Consider the following 18245-nt stretch of genomic DNA (forward strand, 5'->3'; position numbering starts at 1 on the left):
GCAGTTGATATGCTTCAACAGCAGCCTTTCAAAACATTTCATCACTGTTGATGTGGGTGCCACTGGTCAATAGTCATTTAGGCAGGTTATCCCACTCTTCTTGGACATCAGAATGATTGATGGTTGTTTGAAATAGGTGGGTTACCACATCCTGCCAAAGTGAGATGTTAAAGATATCCATGAATACATTGGCAACACAGATTTGTAAAACTTGGCCAGGTACTCAGTCCAGATGGGATGTTTTTCTCGGATTCACTCTCCTGAAGGCAGACCGTACGTCATCCTTGGATATGGACAAGAAATGATCATCAGGGGACATGGGGGTCTGCAGTCATGGTTCTTCCTTGTTTTTTGAGTTGAATCAGGCAGAGAAAGCATTGAGTTTATCTGAAAGTGGAACTTTGCTATCTTGTACAGCTCAAGATTTCATATGGCATAAGCCATGAGAAATGCATTGTTCTCTTGCAGAGTTCATTTGTCTAATTGTAAAGAAAATTCCTTGGATTATAATGAAATTACTAATTGTTTTTTTCAATGTCACTTGCCATTCTTCTGGAAACAGTGGAATTACTCAAAGGAATTAATTGCCTGAATCATTTCTTTGGCATTTAAGTTCATGATGTCATGAACACTGAAGGCAAAATAAGTTACTTAACACTGTAATGAACATTTGCATTTTTAGTGATCAATTCATTTATCTTGCATGATGCATGAAGATTTTTTTCTAATTTCTATGATTTTTCAGTAATCATCTGTTTGAGCATTGGCCTTCTCTTGAAACAGTTTTGAAATAATCTAAGGATTTATCTTTCTTCTCATCATGTATGGTTTCTAAATGTTGGTTCAGTTTGCTTTGCCTCATGCTTTCATTTGAAAATGTATTCAAATAAATCAAACACATGGGAAGAGAAGGGTTTTGCAGAGATGTAATGAAACCATGTGATAAGTATTCCATTGAATACTGCCGAAACTTCTATTTTGCTGAGGAACTCATGGGTAAAATTATTTCTAAAAGCAGTACAAATTAACTGTTACAAATCCAAAACACTTCTTAAAAGGGTTAGCTTAAAAGTCAGCTTAAATTTTATGAAAAAAAAATGAACGATACATACCTTCTTAAACAAGAGCTGGCAGGAGACATGCATTTACTGTCCATCATGGAAATTTGAAACGAAACGAGGATGATTGAGGATGTGAGAAAATGGATCAAAACTTTTCAGCCTTCAGACTTATTTCCTGGAATTGAAGGTGAAAGAACAACAATGGAAAACAATGTGGAGGGCAATTCATAGGCAAAACTGGTTCCATGTCAGTCAAAAACAATCATGTCAAAGCAAGGAACACTCCAAAAATATTGTTGATTTTAAGCATTTATCTCAGGCTGTCTCCAAATGCCTCCAACCTTGAAAAATATCCTGCATTGTGTGGCTCAATGCAGCAACACCCAGCAACAAAATTTTTTCCTTCCCCAAAATGTATTTGATCCCTTCAGTTTATATACCCAACTAAGCACTTTTCCCCCTCCCCTTATTAAGGATTTCAGTCTATGCCCCCATCTTAAATTTGCTGTGGCTCCTGGGTTAGAAGGGGGGGGTGGGAGGGAGGTGGCATCTAACCCCCATTGAGAATGACATCTCTTATTTCCCTTTTTTAACTATTGCAATGTATCCATGCTTCTGCCACAAGTAGCAATTGGACTCTTAATGAGTACACTTGCACAGAGAATGGTTGTTACTTGACCTGCAGTTTTGACCCATAATGCTTGCAGGTTTATGATAGCGTGTTTGCTTCTGGACTTAAATTTTCGTTGTGTGTGACATTAGGATTGCTTTGAGTGAAATCCCTGTGTATATTTGGCTACCATCTCTATGGAAGTTATGTTCCTTCACTACAATGATACATAAACTTTTTAATTTGTTTATCAGCTTCAACTGTATCTTCGTACCTCTTAGACCACACACAAATCTCTTGTTTTCAGATTTTTTGGGTGGCATACTTGTACAGCGCCAGTGACCCAGGTTCGAATTTGGCGATATCTCTAAGGAGTTTATATGTTCTCCATGGGTCTGTGTGGGATTATTTGGAGATGCTCCTATTTCTTCCCACCCTTCAAAAGCATACAAGGATTGTAAGTTAATTGGTGTATCTGAGAGGCACGTGGTCATGGGCCAGGAGGACCTGTCATCGTGCTTTGTCTAAATGTATTAATTTAGAATATAATCCAGAAACTCTCCAATGTTACACTATGTTAATTTTTGAGTGCTATGATGTATTTTTTTTTCTTTGATTGTGCTACATTTATAAATCCTTGCATCTGCAGTGGCTGTGAGTTGAAGTATTCTTCCAACTCTCAAGAGACTTACAAAAATGAAATCTCTTTCTGCAGAATTTCCAGGCCATGATACATTTTGCAACCAATTTTCATAAATAATATTGGTCCCTTTCATTTTCTCACCACAGCATTCAATATATACATGTTTCCAACACGAGTTTTTACGCTGAAACATTTTATTTGACTTCATGTCGCAAAACACCATCACTTTTGTCATCTTATGTGACAGAAGTGGTGTTACTGGCTCACAATTTTGGTGATAGGGTTCATGTGATAAACCGTTGTTGCATGTATTTGTCTGGTCAGGCACACCCATTGCCCAACTGTACCTTTGGCCACCCCCACAAGTTTGTGTATAAAGGTGGCTTTTCCATACCACCCTCCTCAGTGTCGGACAGTCAAGCAGTACGAATGTGCCTTTGAGTAATGGATGCTGCATCAATTTTATTCACTAGGATTTTTGCAATGGAACAGATCCTGAAGTCTGAAACGCCAGAAATCAACCCTCAATCATCCAAAGCATCTACCAACTTTGAACTTTGGCTATGCTGCTTTGAAGTATTCCTGCAGGCATTTTCAACCATCGTGCGGTCAGAGACTGATAAATTGCAGGTTCTGCACCCCTGAGTCAGCACCCTGGTTTACTCTATGATCAGGGATGCCACTTCCTGCCAGGAAGCCATCGACATTGTTAAAGGCCAGTTCCTGTGGAAGATAAATATTTTCTATGCCAGGCACCTTCTAGTTACCTGCAAACAACAACCTGGTGAGTTGAGTAATGATTACCTTTGGGCCCTGTGAACCCTCAGAAGGACCTGTGAATGTAAGGCTGTGACTGCTGCTGAGTACATGGAGGACCTGATCAGGGATGCCTACATCAACAGGATCAGGTCGAACTATATTCACCAGAAACGTTTGGTACAAGGGGAGCTCAGTCTGTGGAGAGCAGTTGAGCTGGTAGGTATGCTGGAGGTGGCCCTCCAGAATATGGAGGCTTACTTGATAGATAATGCAGCCACCTCGTGTTTATGCCAGGTGCCATTATTTTGGGATGTGCTGCCACCCCTTTGCTCTGCTAACAAGTCGACCACAGCAGCAATGATCCGGGAACACCCAAAGAGCTAGTTCTGTGGCTTGGGCAAGCATCAGAGGAAATGTTGCCCAATTAAGGATTCGACCAGTAACAGGAAGAAGGGACACTCTGCCAAAGTGTGTAAGTATAACCCCCTTCTTAGCATCACCATGTGCGGATCATAGGGGCCACCATCTTGGACACCACCACCCTCCGTAACAGCAATAAGCAGCAACCCAACGCTGGCCTCCATCGCACTCGACCAGGACAGCCCACATCAGCTTACCAGATCGATGATGGACATTAATATAAATGGCCATGTGACGAGTTGCTTATTCAACAGTGGGAGTACAGAGAGCTTCATAACGCCCTGACTTGGTGCGGCACTTCTCCCTCGCAGTAATGCTGAGTCTCCTTGGCCTCCAGATCCCATATTACAGATGTCCAGGGCTACTGCGTGGTGACTCTCACCATGTGGGGTACAGACTATAAATACTTTAAACTTTTGGTAATGCTGCAGCTCTGTGCTGCCGTGCTATTTGGATTTGATTTTCAATGTCACCTTCAAAGCACGACGATGGCATTCGACAGCCTCATCTTCCTCTCACTGTCTCTAATTGGCAATTTTCAAACCAACTGCTGCACTCCACCCACCCGCCAGCTTCCCCCACCATCGTACATGGCCAATAACCCAGTCGCTCACCACTCACGTCCGGCAGGCTCTACACACTTAAAATCATCCCTCGACTTTTATTCGCCAATCTCACCTCTGACAGTAAACCCATCTCCACTAAAAGTATACAGTACAGTGGTGGGGACAGGGCCTTCAGTCGGGCAGAGTTACATTGTGAACAGGTAGTGGTAGTGAGGAATGGGGAGAAGAACAGGATGATCAGGCCATCAACAGGTACACATAATTAGATGCATACCCCCTCCACCACATAGCCGACATGATAAACCAAATTGCACAGTAGCAGGTCTTTTCTCCCATCGACCTAAAGTCGGCATATCGCCACCTCCCTATCTGTCCAGAGGACTGCTAATACACTGGGTTTGAGGTGGATGGCCGCCTCTACCATTTTCTGCGGGTCCCCTTCAGTGTTACAGTGTCTCTGTCTTTCAATGGGAGATGGACCACATGATGGACCAGTACAAGCTGCAGGCCTCTTTCCTGTACCTTGACAACATCACCATCTGTGGCCATGACCTGCAGGACTACAATGCCAACCTCCAGAAATTCCTCCAAACTGCCAAGCTCCTCAACCTTGCATACAATAAGGCCAAGTGCATATTTCTCACAACCCGCCTTTCCATCCTCAGCTGTGTCATTGAGAATGGAGTAATTGGGCCCAGACCCTGACCACATGCAGCTGCTCCTGGAACTTCCACTCCCCCGCAGCCTTAATGTTGGTTTTTCCCTTATTATGCCCAATGGGTTCCTAATTATGCAGACAAGGTCATCCCCCTCGTCAAATCCACATCTTTCCCTCTGACAGCAGAGGCTTGTGCAGTCTTTAACCGCATCAAGGCACACATTGACAAGACCATAATGCATGCTGTGGATTAAACCATCCCATTCCAGGTGGAAAGAGATGCTTCAGACTTTACCCTGGCTGTCACTCTTAACCAAGCAGGCAGATCAGTTGCTTTCTTTGCCCATACCCTAGAGGGCCCCGAGATTCAACACTCCTTGGTAGAGAAAGAGGCCCAAGCCATTGTCAAGGCAGTACAGCACTGGCGTGCGTCATTACCTGACTGGGAAACGATTCACCATGCTGACTGACCAACATACAATTGTGTTAATGTTTAACAATAGGCAGCAGGGTAAAATACTGAGGTGGAGAATTGAATTATCTATCTACAATTATGATATCTTGTACCAATCGGGGAAACATAATGAGTCACCCGATGCCCTGACCCATGGGACCTGTGCCAGTGTGCTGTTTACAAATCCTCCGTAATGATCTCTGGAACCCTGGAGTAACCAGTTTCTTCTACTTCATCAATGCATGCAACCTGCTGTACTCCAGTGAGGAGATCAGATCCATGACCAAGAACTGCCAGGTCTGCAGTAAGAGAAAACCTCACTTCTATTGGCCAGACAGGACGCAGTTAATTAAAAACCCCCTGCCCCCATGAGTGCCTCAGTGTTGACCTTAAAGGACCCCTATCCTCCACTGACCGCAACATGTATTTCCTCAACGTCACTGTTGAATATTTCCGTTTCCCATTTCCCATCCCCTGCTCTGACATGATAGCTGCCACAGAATCAAGGCGCTGCGCAGTCTCTTCACTTTATTTGGCTTCCCCAGCTATATCCACAGTGCCATGGGGTCCTCTTTTATGAGTGACAAGCTGTGCCAGTACCTGTTGGCCAAGGGCATTGTCACAAGCAAGACCACTAGCTACAACCGCCATGAGAATGGACAAGTGGAAAGGGAGAACACCACAGACTAAAAGGCCGTTCTCCTGGCCTTGCAATCGAGGAGCCTTCCAATCTCCCGCTGGCAAAACTATTTGACATTCCACAACCCAGAGGCAATCCATTCCATCAGGTCCCTTCTATACAACACCAAATTAATGTATGTTTTCCTTTCCCAGGAAATCTGTGACAGGGACCATGCTACTGACGTGGCTGATTTCCCCAGGATGGTCCTACTCCGGAATCATGTGAGGAGCCATAAGACCAACCTGCTGGTCAAAAGGGTTAATCTTGTGCTCGCTTCAGTAGCACATATACTAAAATTGGAATGATACAGAGAAGATTAGCATGGCCTCAGAGCAAGGATGACACGCAAATTCATGAAGCGTTCCATATTTTTTAAAAAAAGGTTCATCTCCTCCGTGCTACCCCCCAATATGCCTTTGTGGCGTATCCTGATGGACACGAGGACACTGTTTCTGTTAGGGAACTGGCTCCTCCAAGGGCCATGGAGAGAGACTTCCACTGATCACCCCACACACACCTCCCCCCCTGACCACACACAATGCACCTGAAGCATGGTATCCTACCTCTTCCCCAAGAGGATACACTAGACTCATTCTCACTTACCCACCAGCAGAGCACTGATGAGCACGTCTAAATGTAAAAATGAAAAAAATATAAAAAGTAGGTAAGGGGTGTGTGTGTGTGAGGGAGAGAGAGAGAGAGAGAGAAAAAAATTTGTAATATGACTAATTGAGCTAAATGAGAAAAAGAAAAAAAATCAACAGAAAAGTCCAATTCTATTACCTTCTAATGTCCATGTTCCCACTTGACCAATGGCATAAAATTCCATTAGAATAAAGAGTGACAATACAGAAACATCACCTGAGATTACACAAATTCCTTTCTGTGACCTGCCTTTGAGTCACCACCAGGTTATCACATGACCTGTGAAAGGGTTGTGGAATGTCAAATAGATTTGCAAGTAGAAGAGGTGGATGGAACCTTTCAGATTTTTTCTAAGTGCTTGCCATGATAAGTGTGGGACAACCTGACAGAAATGTGAGAATTAATGCAGATCTACTGCAATAGAACCAAAAACAGAATGTTGTTTTATTCAGTTCTGAGCACAGTTAAGGGAGTAAAGTTGAATGTAAGCGGAAGGAGCAGTAGTAAACTGATTGTAGGACATGTTTCCATAACTGGAGCAGGAAGGATGAATAACACTGTGTCAGTTTTTTGTTGTCTGTACTCAGCAGATTAAACAGTGGAACATTTCCTAATATATTTTTTAAAAATCTTGGTACATTATCAGAATCCTGGGCTTGTAAAATCAATCCCTATAATCCTGGACATGCTGCCAAATTTGAATGACCTGCACAACTTCCCATCACCCTGCACCCCCTGGAACCAGGGAGAAGGGGAAAATAGGACAAGAGTCCAACCATTGGCCTGAGTTCAGATTGGAGTGACATACTGAGGGAACATTCAACAAAATAAATATGATCTTGGGTTGTATTAAAATCCCATGAACTAAATCTCAGATGATTAAACTCCACTTTATAAGCAAGATCTCCTATTCATTTTTTTTAAATAACACCCTGATGTAAAATGTCCTAATTATTGAAGAAGACACAGAGGCAACTGTTTGGCCTGTTTATATTGGTTTATGCAAATATTGTTTTCTCAGTGGGTTGCAAGCACTGAAGAAGTTAAATGTACACCATTATGACAAGACACAAAGCGCTCAATCAATGAAATAAACTAAAAATAATCAAAAACAGGATTCCCTTTTCCTTACTTGCCACCCTGCCAGTTTTCACATCCACCACATTATCTTCTGTAATTTCTGCCACCTTCAATATGATGTCACCATCAGAAACATCTTCCCCTGAGTTCCTTCACTCTGTCCATATCAGTGACATGGATCTCCCAGTTGTCAACTATTTCAATTCTGCACCTCACTCCCACACTGACATTTCTGTTCATTGCCTTATGCACTGTCAAACCAAGACCACCCGTAACTTGGAGGAGCAACCTAATTTTGGTCTGGGCCCTCTCCAACTTGATGGTATTAACTTAACATTGACTTCTCCGGTTTCTACTAGCTCACACCTCCCTCTCATTCCCAACCTTCTGTCTTTTTTCATCCAATTCCCCACCCCATTTCTCTCCATTCACAAAGCCATCCTCTCTCCCTTGCTTGATGGTGTTCCCTCCCTTATCCCCCTATTACTCCCTGCCTGTGGAACAGTGCTCCTCTCACTGCCTTTCCTCCCACCATTTTGTTCAGGCACCTGCTTATATTTTTTTCATGCCTTGATGAATGGCTTAAGCCAAATGTTGGTTATATATCTTTATCTTTTCTATATAAAGTACACTGTTTGACCTGCTGTGTTTCTCCAGCATTGTGTTTTTACTAACTGCTCAAGCAAAATTTTGTATGGTTTATTTGAGAGTTCTTCACTATACATGGAACATTCTTTAAAAGACTACCAGTCCAGAAAGCAGTTACACATGGCACAATCTCAGAGGTGATAGATTTAAAGGAATAAAAGCACTAATTGTCTTAACCAATGTTGCATACATTACATTACATCTCCCTTCCATTAATAATTATATCCTTCCAATTATTCATCTTGTTTTTTCAGAAAAAAAGATACAAGAAGTATTACATACTTTGAAAAGTGCATTTCTCCTCATAGTCAGAGTGGTAAATGTAAGTTAAAACTGGAGGAAGCTTAACTTTTTATTTAATCACTTGCTCTGCTGTTCTATAATTTAGTTTTAACTTAAAATAAAATAGTTATATTTTAATAATCTGCATCTTTAAAGATCTGAAAGTCCTGGATTATATCATCACTCAAATCATAGGCTCAATAAAAGCAAGTTAAACACGATCATCCATTTTCAATATAGTGCTTTGAAATTCTGGTGCTTGCTTTGTTATTTATTCCCTAGCCTCTCCAATGCATCAATGTCACTTTGAAAGTAGGACACCCCATAATTGCACACAATGTTCCCAATGAAGCTTTATCAACAAGTTAAACAGGATTATATTAATCTGTTACAAGTGATAATAAAAAGGCTTTGATATAATTTCCACCATTGTACTTGGATTAGTCTTGTTGATAACAGTGTTGCAGTGAATTAATAATTTCAGTGAATGATTGACAACCAAACTTAAATCTTTTATTCTCCCCTTTATCTACAGGGATCCATTAGCTATTCTAGTTCTGAAATGTTTTGCATAGATTAGACGCATGCCGTATCATTTAAAAAGAGCAATATTGTATTATCCTATCCGTGCTTTGATTTTGGTATTTGTATTATTAAGACCCTATGACCATAAATATAGGAAGAGAAGTAGGCAATTCTGATTCTGCTCTGTCATTCCATCAGGAGCTGATCCATTCTCCCTCACAGCCCCACTCCTCTGCCTTCCGTCACGGTAATGTACTTACGCAGGCCTAGAGCAGAGCCAGTCGCCACTGGTGGTGTAACGTGCATACATAAGTCGGTTGACACTGATTACTCATCCAGGGTGATGGGTGAGAAATGTAACGTGCATGCACGGGCCGGAACAGGGAGCTTGAATACCATGTGAGGGATCTAGGGAGAAGAAGGAGGTGGTTGTGTAGGGAATAATAATATGTTGACTTAATTTTTTGTACTGAAGAATGGGTGAGTGTGTCCTTTTAATGTTAATGTAATGTCTCTGTCTGGCAGTCCCAACAAGTGGTGACCCCATTGGAGCACAGTGCCCTCTATGTAAAAATGGAGAGTCATGAAGATAAAACCTCATCACGGGAACAGTCAACAAGGTCAAACTTGAAGTTCCCTCCTTTTTTACAAACAATGCACTGGCAATGATTTTCTATCCTTGAGGCACATTTCTGCTCACTATATGCTACAAGTCAAAAGACAAAATTCAGTTTGTTTGTGGTCTGCCTCCCAGAGCGATTGCTTGTGTTTGTTAATCCAGTTAACAACTTCTCCTACGAAATCCTTAAGGCTGCGATTTTGGAGCAAATATAACCATCTAATATAAGTCTCAGGAGACTTGCATTGCAGAACTGCTCAGTGACAACAACCTTGGTTGCTGAGAAGATAACGCAGGCTGGCTGTAGTTGAGCCTATTGGAGGGGAAGTATGGAAGCAGTATGTTTACCTCATCAAATTCAATGACACCTGGTAAGTATCTTTTGGATGTCTACCCTCGACAAATTATCGAGACCTGCCGATCTCTGCAATGCATCTGGAGGGATTCGCAACTACCCCCATCAGCAGATGAAAAATGAGCTGGAGCAACAAATGGCAGCACTCAATGCTTGTCCAGACTTTAACCACTCAACAGAATTACACCCTGTTTCCAGCCCAGTTAGAATCGTGCAGGTTAGTGATGTAGCAGAGGCAATGGGCAGTGTCTTTGTTGAATGCACCAGAACACTGGGGAATGACAAAACACAGCAGTAGAAGCAATTGTTACCCATGGGAAAGTCAGGAACCATCCCAAGAACCATCTCTTGTTGATTCTGGTGCAGAAATTTGGTTGTCCCTCCAACTCCTCAAAAGCACAGGCACCCTAACATGTCATGTCTACTGTCCGCCGCAAATGATTCTCATATTCACACATATGACCAGACGTTTCTCACACATTTCAGTGGGTTTCTGATACACAAATGTAACAAGTTCCATCATGGGAGGAGATTTTCTGTCACACCTTTCCCTGCTGGTGGACTTGAAGAATCGTTGTGTAGTGGACCGCCGCACTTGTATGCAAGTAAGCTGAATTTGTAATCCCTCAAGGGTCGGCACCCACTTGACCAGTCTCCAACCTAGCACCTGCCCACTCCAAGGGTCCCTCAAGTTTTCCCTCACTTGGTAACCCTGTCATATCAACATGAAAATATCAAACATACAATGACCCACCACTTAGAAACCTGTTATCCTCAAATTGCAAGATGTGCATGTAGGCTGTCACCAGATTGTCTAAAGATTGCAAAAGCTGAGTTTGACCAGATGCAGGAGCTGGGAATAGTTTGTAGATATGACAGCTGCTGGGCATCGCCACTGCATATGGTCCCAAAGAAGTATCCAGTGGATTGGTGGCCACATGATGTATTTAACAATGCCTCCATTCCTGATCAAAAGGACATTCCAAATTTTACAGGATTTCTCAGCATACCTGTACAGCAAATGGGTATTTGCAAAAATAGACCATAGACCTGGTGCGTGCCTGCAATCAGATTCTGGTAAAACCCTCTGATATTGCTAAGACAGTAATGATTACTCCTTTAGACCCATTTGAGTTGTTCGGGCTGATTAATGAGTGGTTTATCTGGCCTCATTACAAGCGGGTTGTTGGATTATGGGATTATGGAGTGCTTGCCGTGTAAGTGTTCTAAAGTCTCCGGACACACACGAATAACTGTAGCCTGTACTCCAAGCGAGGCCTCGCTAGTGCTTTATAAAGCCTCAAATTCACAACCCTGTTTGTATTCATCTAGATATGAATGCCAACATTGCATTTGACTTATTCACCACCAACTCTACCTGGATCTTTAGGGTTTCCTGCAAAAGGACTCCCAAATTAATTTGCATCTACAGGTTTTTAATTTTCTCCCTATCCAAATAACAGCTTGCTGCTTTATTCCTTCTCCCAAGTGCATATCCATTTTCCAACAATATATTTCATTTGCTGCTTCTTTGTTCATTCTCCTAATCTATCTGTCTCTCTGCAGTCTTTCTATTTCCTCTTAACTACCTGCCCTCCGCCTATTTTTATATTATCTGCAAAATTAGCCATCTGCAATCAAAACCATTAATGTACAATGTAAAAAGAAGTGGCCCCAAAATTGACCCCTGGGGAAAAGCACTGGTAACCAATAAGAATGTGATCCCTTTCTTCACACTTCAAGTTCCCCTAGTTCACATGGGTCATAGATGACTAAGTACTGCATCATGTAGAGATGTTGGAGAGAGATTGACAGAGGAGATGCTAAAACGGTTGTTTCCTCCAACTGGAATAAGCAGTTGAAAGATGAGGATAAATTTACTTCCTCAAAAAGATTGTAATTCTGTACATTTTTTGCAAACTTGTTAGGATTCTTTGAGGATATAATGGGTGCGGTGGATAGAGGGGAACAGGTTGATGTTGTATATTTGGATTTCCAGAAAGCGTTTGATAAGGTGCTGCACAAGAGACTTATCAGTAAGTTACAGGAAAGTGGAGTTCGGGGAAGTATATTGGCCTGAATTGAAAATTGGTTGTCTGACAGGAGGCAGAGAGTTGGGATAAATGGGAGTTTTTCAGGTTGGCAGAGAGTGGTAAGTGGGGTGCTGCAGGGATCAGTGTTAGGCCCACAACTGTTCATCATTTACATTGATGATTTGGAAGAGGGGACAAAATATGGTGTAGCCAAGTTTGTGGATGACACCAAATTGAGTGGAAGAGCAAATTGTAATGAGGATGTGGAGAGTCTGCAGAGGGATATAGTTGAGCTGGATGAGTGGGCAAAGGTCTGGCAGATGGAGTACAATGTTAGTAAGTGTGAGGTTATCCACTTTGGCAAGAAAAATAAAAGAGCTGAATATTATTTAAAGGGTGAAAAACTACAGCATGCTGTTGTACAGAAGGACTTGGGAGTGCTTGTGCATGAATCACAAAAAGTTAGGTTGCAGGTGCAGCAGGTTATTAAGAAGGCAAATGGAATGTTGGCCTTCATCGCTAGAGGAATTGAATTCAGGAGTAGGGAGGCAATGTTGCAACTGTATAAGGTACTGGTGAGACCGCACCTGGAGTACTGTGTCCAGTTCTGGTCTCCATATTTGAGGAAGGATATACTGGCTTTGGAGATGGTCCAGAGGAGGTTTACTAGGTTGATCCCTGGGATGAAGGGGTTGACTTATGATGAAAGATTAAATCATCTAGGATTGTATTTGCTCGAGTTCAGAAGAATGAGAGGAGATCTTATAGAAACATATAGGATTATGAAGGGTATGGATAGGATAGATGTAGGAAGGTTTTGTGAGCTGGCCGGGGAAACTAAAATGAGAGAACACAGTCTCAAGATTCGGGGGAGTAGATTTAGGATAGAGATGAGGAAAAATAGTTTTTCCCAGAGAGTAGTGAATGTTTGGAATTCTCTAACCAGGGAAATGGTTGAGGTTGCCTCATTAAACATATTTAAAATTCGGTTAGATAAATTTTTACATGATAGAGGAATTAGGGGATATGGGGAGAAGGCAGGTAGGTGGAGTTAGGTCATAAATTAGATCAGCCATGATCGTATTGAATGGCGGAGCAGGCTCGATGGGCCACTTTTGGCCTACTCCTGTTCCTATTTCCTATGTTCCTATGTTCCATTCCATTCTGTTTTATGCTGTATATAAATAAATTCTACATTGGTTATTCATCCCTGTCCATTGTTAGAACATGGAACTTTACAGCACTTTACAGGCTCTTTGGCACCAATGCTATGCCAATCTAATTGATCCCAACATCATAACCCTACAATTCTCTTCTTTCCATATACCTATCTAAGAGTCTTTCTCATTTCCTATTATATCAGCCTCCATCACCACCTCCAACAATGAATTCTGGGCACCCAGCAATCCCTGTGTAATAAAAATACCACTGAAATTTCTCCTTTACTGATCCTAAACTAATGTCCTTGGAAATTTGCAATTGACACGCTGGGTAAATGGTGCTGGTTGTCTAGCCTGTCTCAGTCACCTCTCACCCTTCATTGCTCCAAAGAGAAAAGGCCTAGCTCAGTCAATACTGCTTCAATGGACAGGTTCCTCAATCCAGGCAGGGTCCTGGTAAATCTCTGCTGCACACTCTCTAAAACTTACACAATCTTCCCGTAATGAGGTGAACAGAACAGACACATTTCTCCAAGTGTGGTCTCACCAGAGTTTTCTAAAACTGCAGCATTACCTCATGAACTCAATCCCCTGATTAATGACGGCCACCACCCTATCAACTTACACGGCAACCTTAAGGGAAATAAAGACATACTCAAAGATTCCTCTGTTCTTCCATGCCGTTAAGATTCCTGCCATTTACCATATACTCCTGTCTTCAAGTCCAATTCCATTAATATGTTAGCTGTAATATTATTCAGACATTTCAAAAGAAACTTATGTTTCAATGAAAATCTCAAACTTTGTTTATTTTTTCATAGAACATCTGGTGCAGAAAATGGAAAATATAGCCAAGTCATGGCATCCTCATGAGGTGTTGACCCAATAAGGCAGCCAGCATCATAATGGATTTGCATCTCCCTGGTTACAATCTCTTTTTGCCTCCACCTTCAGGCAGTAGGTGCAAGAGCCTGAAATTCAGCACCCCCAGGTTCAAGAACAGTATCTTTCCTCAGAGACTTGAACTTCCCCAAACGACCTGAACCATAAAAGATTTGTCTGCAATTCTGAACATTTTTTTTTGCACTAGCTGAAATTATGAATATATACTTTCCTGTCATTTTATATTTATCTTATTTTCTGTCCATTGGTGTGTGGTGATAATTTAATTTAAACTTTTGTGGGCAAGGCAAGTAAGAATTTCTGTGCATTTATACATTATGTTGTATTTATTTATAAGACAACAAACTCTCATATTATATATAATCATATTTAAGAAAGATATAGGAAAATATTTAGAGTTGGTGCCCATCAGCAGAATTATGAATTCCTTGCTCATACTGCAACAGATCTATCATTAGGAGTTAAACAAACAACTGCAAAATCCACGGGAAACTGGCTGTTTTATGTTTCTGCCATGCAAATGTCTGTACTTTCTACTGTTGCATAATCTCAGTCACTGGAAGCTAAAATTACTTTTGGCAGTAAGAGCAGATAAATGTCTATTGTGTCATCCCTCCAGCCACTGTTTAATGGCTAGACTAACTCATTTCAAATAAGCAGATTCATGTTTATTGAAACAGTGGACATTGGAATATCTTCTCATTGTGTGGGTTATTCATCACCATTGATGATAATGTCTAGGATTAAAAATCAAAATGATGCATTAAAAATGCCAATGGGATCGAATCTACTTTTATGTAAATTATGAGCATCTCTCTCTACATGTACTATTTTTTCCACAAATGTTAATTAATTTAGTATTGAACTGAAGAAGGTTCCAGGATTTCAAATAAGATTTTGCAGCTCTCCTCAAAGATGGTATTGGCACCAATGTCAGGGTGTTCTTTTATTCATTCAAGGAATGTGGGCTTTTCTGGCTTCCACAACATTTAATTCCCCATTTCTAATTGAGAAGGTGGTGGTGAACTGCCTTCATAGAATGCTGCAGTCATTGAGGTGAGGGTATATCGACAGTTGGGCCTTCCAGGATTTTAACCCCCTTCCCATTCCTCTCTCTTCCCTCCATCCTCCTCCATCTTTCTATTCAGACATCTGTCTGATTTTTTTTAACTTGTACCTGACAAAGGGCCTGGGCCTGAAATGCTGGTTACCCTTGACTCCTTATGGATCCCCCCTGATGTTCTGATTTTCTTGGGCACATTTTTGTCTGGAATTCAACTCCAGCATCTACAGATTTCATTGTACAAGAGATTTCCACATTTGGATGGTGTGCTGTTCTGAGAGCAACATCCAAGTGGTGGTTTTCCTGTGGTTATACCATCCTTATCTTTCTACTTTTCAGAGAATCAAGGGTTTTGCCTATTGTAGCAAAAGATCTACAGTTGATGCTCTCCACAAGTCACTGGAACACCTGGACAGTAAAGATGCATACATCAGGATGCTTTTTATTGTCCATAGTTCATCATTTATCATTATCAAAATTGATCAGCAAATTCTAAGACCTGGGACTCAATAGGCAACTGTGTCATTGGATCCTGGATTTCCTCACCTCCAGACCACAATCAGTAAGTATTGATAAGAACATCTCTTTCACAATATCTATCAGTACCAAAGCACCACAAGGCTGTGTTCTTAGCCCCTGTTCTACTCTGTATACATCTATGACTGTGTGGCACAGTATGACAATTCCATTTACAATATCCCTGATGATACCAATGTAGTGGGTTGTATAAAAAGGGGAGATGAGTCAGAACACAGAAAGGATATTTGAAAACTTGGCTAAATATTGCATCAACCACAACATCACACTTAATGTCACCAAAACAAAGGAGGTGATTATTGATCTTAGAAAGGGGAAATGTGAGATACATGATCTGCTGATCATTGGGAGATCAGAGGTGGAGAGGGTGAGCAAATTTAAATCCTTGTCTGTCACTATCTTGGAGGATCTTTCCTGGACCTAACACACGAATGGCATCATGAATAAAGAACCGGTATGTCAGCACCTTTACATCTTCAGGAGTTTGCAAAGGTTTACTATGACACCAGAAAACCTGGCAAATTTCTACAGATGTTTGGTGGAAAGTCTGTTGACCAGCTGCATCATGCTCTGGTAGGAGACACTCCAACACCATTGAGCAAAATGTCCTGCAAAATTTTGTGGACACAACCTAGGATATCACAGGTAAAACTCTCCCCACTAATGAAGACATCCACGGGGAACACTGCTGTCAGGGAATAGCAGCAATTATCAAGGATCCACACAACACAGCACATGCCCTGTTCTCGCTGCTACCATCAGGAAAGAAGTATAGGTGCCACAAGACTCACACCACCAGGTTCAGGAACAGCTGCTACCCCTCCACTATCAGACTCCTCAACAACAAATTAGGGACTCATTTAAGAACTTTTACTTTTTCATTTAGAACATAGAACATAGACCACTACAGCACTGTACAGGCCTTTCGACCCTCGAGGTTGTGCTGACCCATATATGCCTTAATAAAATGCACTAAATTCTTCCTACCCCATAACCCTCTATTTTTCTTCCATCCATGTGCCTGTCTCTTAAATGCCCCTAATGTTTCATCCCTGGCAAGGCATTCCAGGCACCCACAACTATCTACATAAAAAAACTTACCCCTGATAACTCTCTTAAACATCCCTCCCTTCACTCTGTACACATGTCCTCTGGTGTTTGCTATTCTTGCCCTGGAAAACAGGTATTGGCTGTCCACCTTATCTATGCCTCTCATAATCTCATAGACTTTTATTAAGTCTCCTCTCATCCTTCTATACTCCAAAGAGAAAAGTCACAGCTCTGCTAATCTTGCCTCATAAGACTTATTTTCCAATCCAGATAACATCCTGGTAAATCTCCTCTGCACGCTCTCCATAGCTTCCACATCCTTCCTATCATGAAGTGACCAGACCTGAACACAATACTCTTAGTGAGGTCTCACTAGAGATTTGTAGAATTGCAACATGACCTCTCGACTCTTGAACACAATTCCCCTATTATTGAAGCCCAGTATCTCAAAAGCCTTCTTAACTCTCCTATTAACCTTTGTGGGGACCTTGATGGATGCATGGATTTGGACCCCAAGGTCCCTCTGTTAATCCACACTTTTGACTAAGCAATCATTAACCCCGCACTTAGACTTCTGGTTTGTCCTTCCAAAATGCATCACCTCACACTTAACCAGGTTGAACTCCATCTGCCACTTCCCTGCCCAACTTTGCATCCTATTTATATCCTCTTGTATCCTTCAACAACCTTCAGCTCTTATCCACACTCCTCCAAATTTTGTATCATCTGCAAACTTACTGACTAATCCTTCTGCCTCAAAGTCTGATATTTCTCACCACATGACACAATCAGTTTGTTTACATTTCTTTATTTGTTTACATGTGTGGATTGAGTACAGAATTTTTTTTTGCATTACCAATGGTAATTCTGCCTCACCCGCAGGAAAAAGAATCTTAGGGTTGCATGTGATATCATGTAAGTACTTTGATAATAAATCTGAAATCTGAAACTCTGAATCTGAAGTCACAGGGGAGTTGGGGACCCTTTGAATGCAGCCTGAATATGGTGCACTCTTCTGTGATGGGTGATGGAGTTTGTGAATGGTTGTGGGTGGTGAGCTTATCAAGCAGGCTGCTATCTTATGTATGGTGTCAAGCTTCTTAAATATCATTCAAATTGTGCTCATCCAGGCAAGTGGAAGATGTACCATCACACGCTAAATTTGAGCCATGGACAGCCTTTGGGGAATTATCTGAAGGATGTCAAATGGTATGGAAATGTGCATTCATCGATGAACATCCCTTCTTTTGAGCCCAGGACAGGTTATCATTTTGAGCCAGTCCAGCTAAGAATTTAGAAGTTGAATACCCATGAGTTGCTCTTTATAACCTAATTAGAAGAGTTTGTCTAATCTCTGGTGTTGATACGCATCATTGGAATATTTTTATATTCATTTTTGATCACCTTACTCAAAGTAATAATTAGAAATATATATTTATCTCTACAATTTTAGCTGCTTGCTTGGCCTGTCATTGATCATCCAAATATGCCA

The 18245-nt window shown here is 41.5% G+C and overlaps 1 long non-coding RNA gene and 1 other non-coding gene across 2 annotated transcripts in view; both read left to right on the forward strand.

Annotated features, from left to right (window-relative positions):
* LOC138752520 (uncharacterized) overlaps positions 1 to 14325 on the forward strand; it is a 31320-nt gene extending 16995 nt beyond the window's left edge. The window contains exons 2-3 of the long non-coding RNA XR_011350721.1: positions 8481 to 8548; positions 14022 to 14325. This is a non-coding gene — a long non-coding RNA (uncharacterized lncRNA). The remainder of the gene's footprint in view (positions 1 to 8480; positions 8549 to 14021) is intronic.
* Positions 6120 to 6226, forward strand: LOC138752112 (U6 spliceosomal RNA). The gene has a single exon (XR_011350385.1). It is a non-coding gene; the product is annotated as a U6 spliceosomal RNA (small nuclear RNA).
* Positions 14326 to 18245: the final 3920 nt, after the last annotated feature.

This window comes from Narcine bancroftii, chromosome 1, assembly GCF_036971445.1.
Source record: "Narcine bancroftii isolate sNarBan1 chromosome 1, sNarBan1.hap1, whole genome shotgun sequence".
Classification (NCBI taxonomy): domain Eukaryota; kingdom Metazoa; phylum Chordata; class Chondrichthyes; order Torpediniformes; family Narcinidae; genus Narcine; species Narcine bancroftii.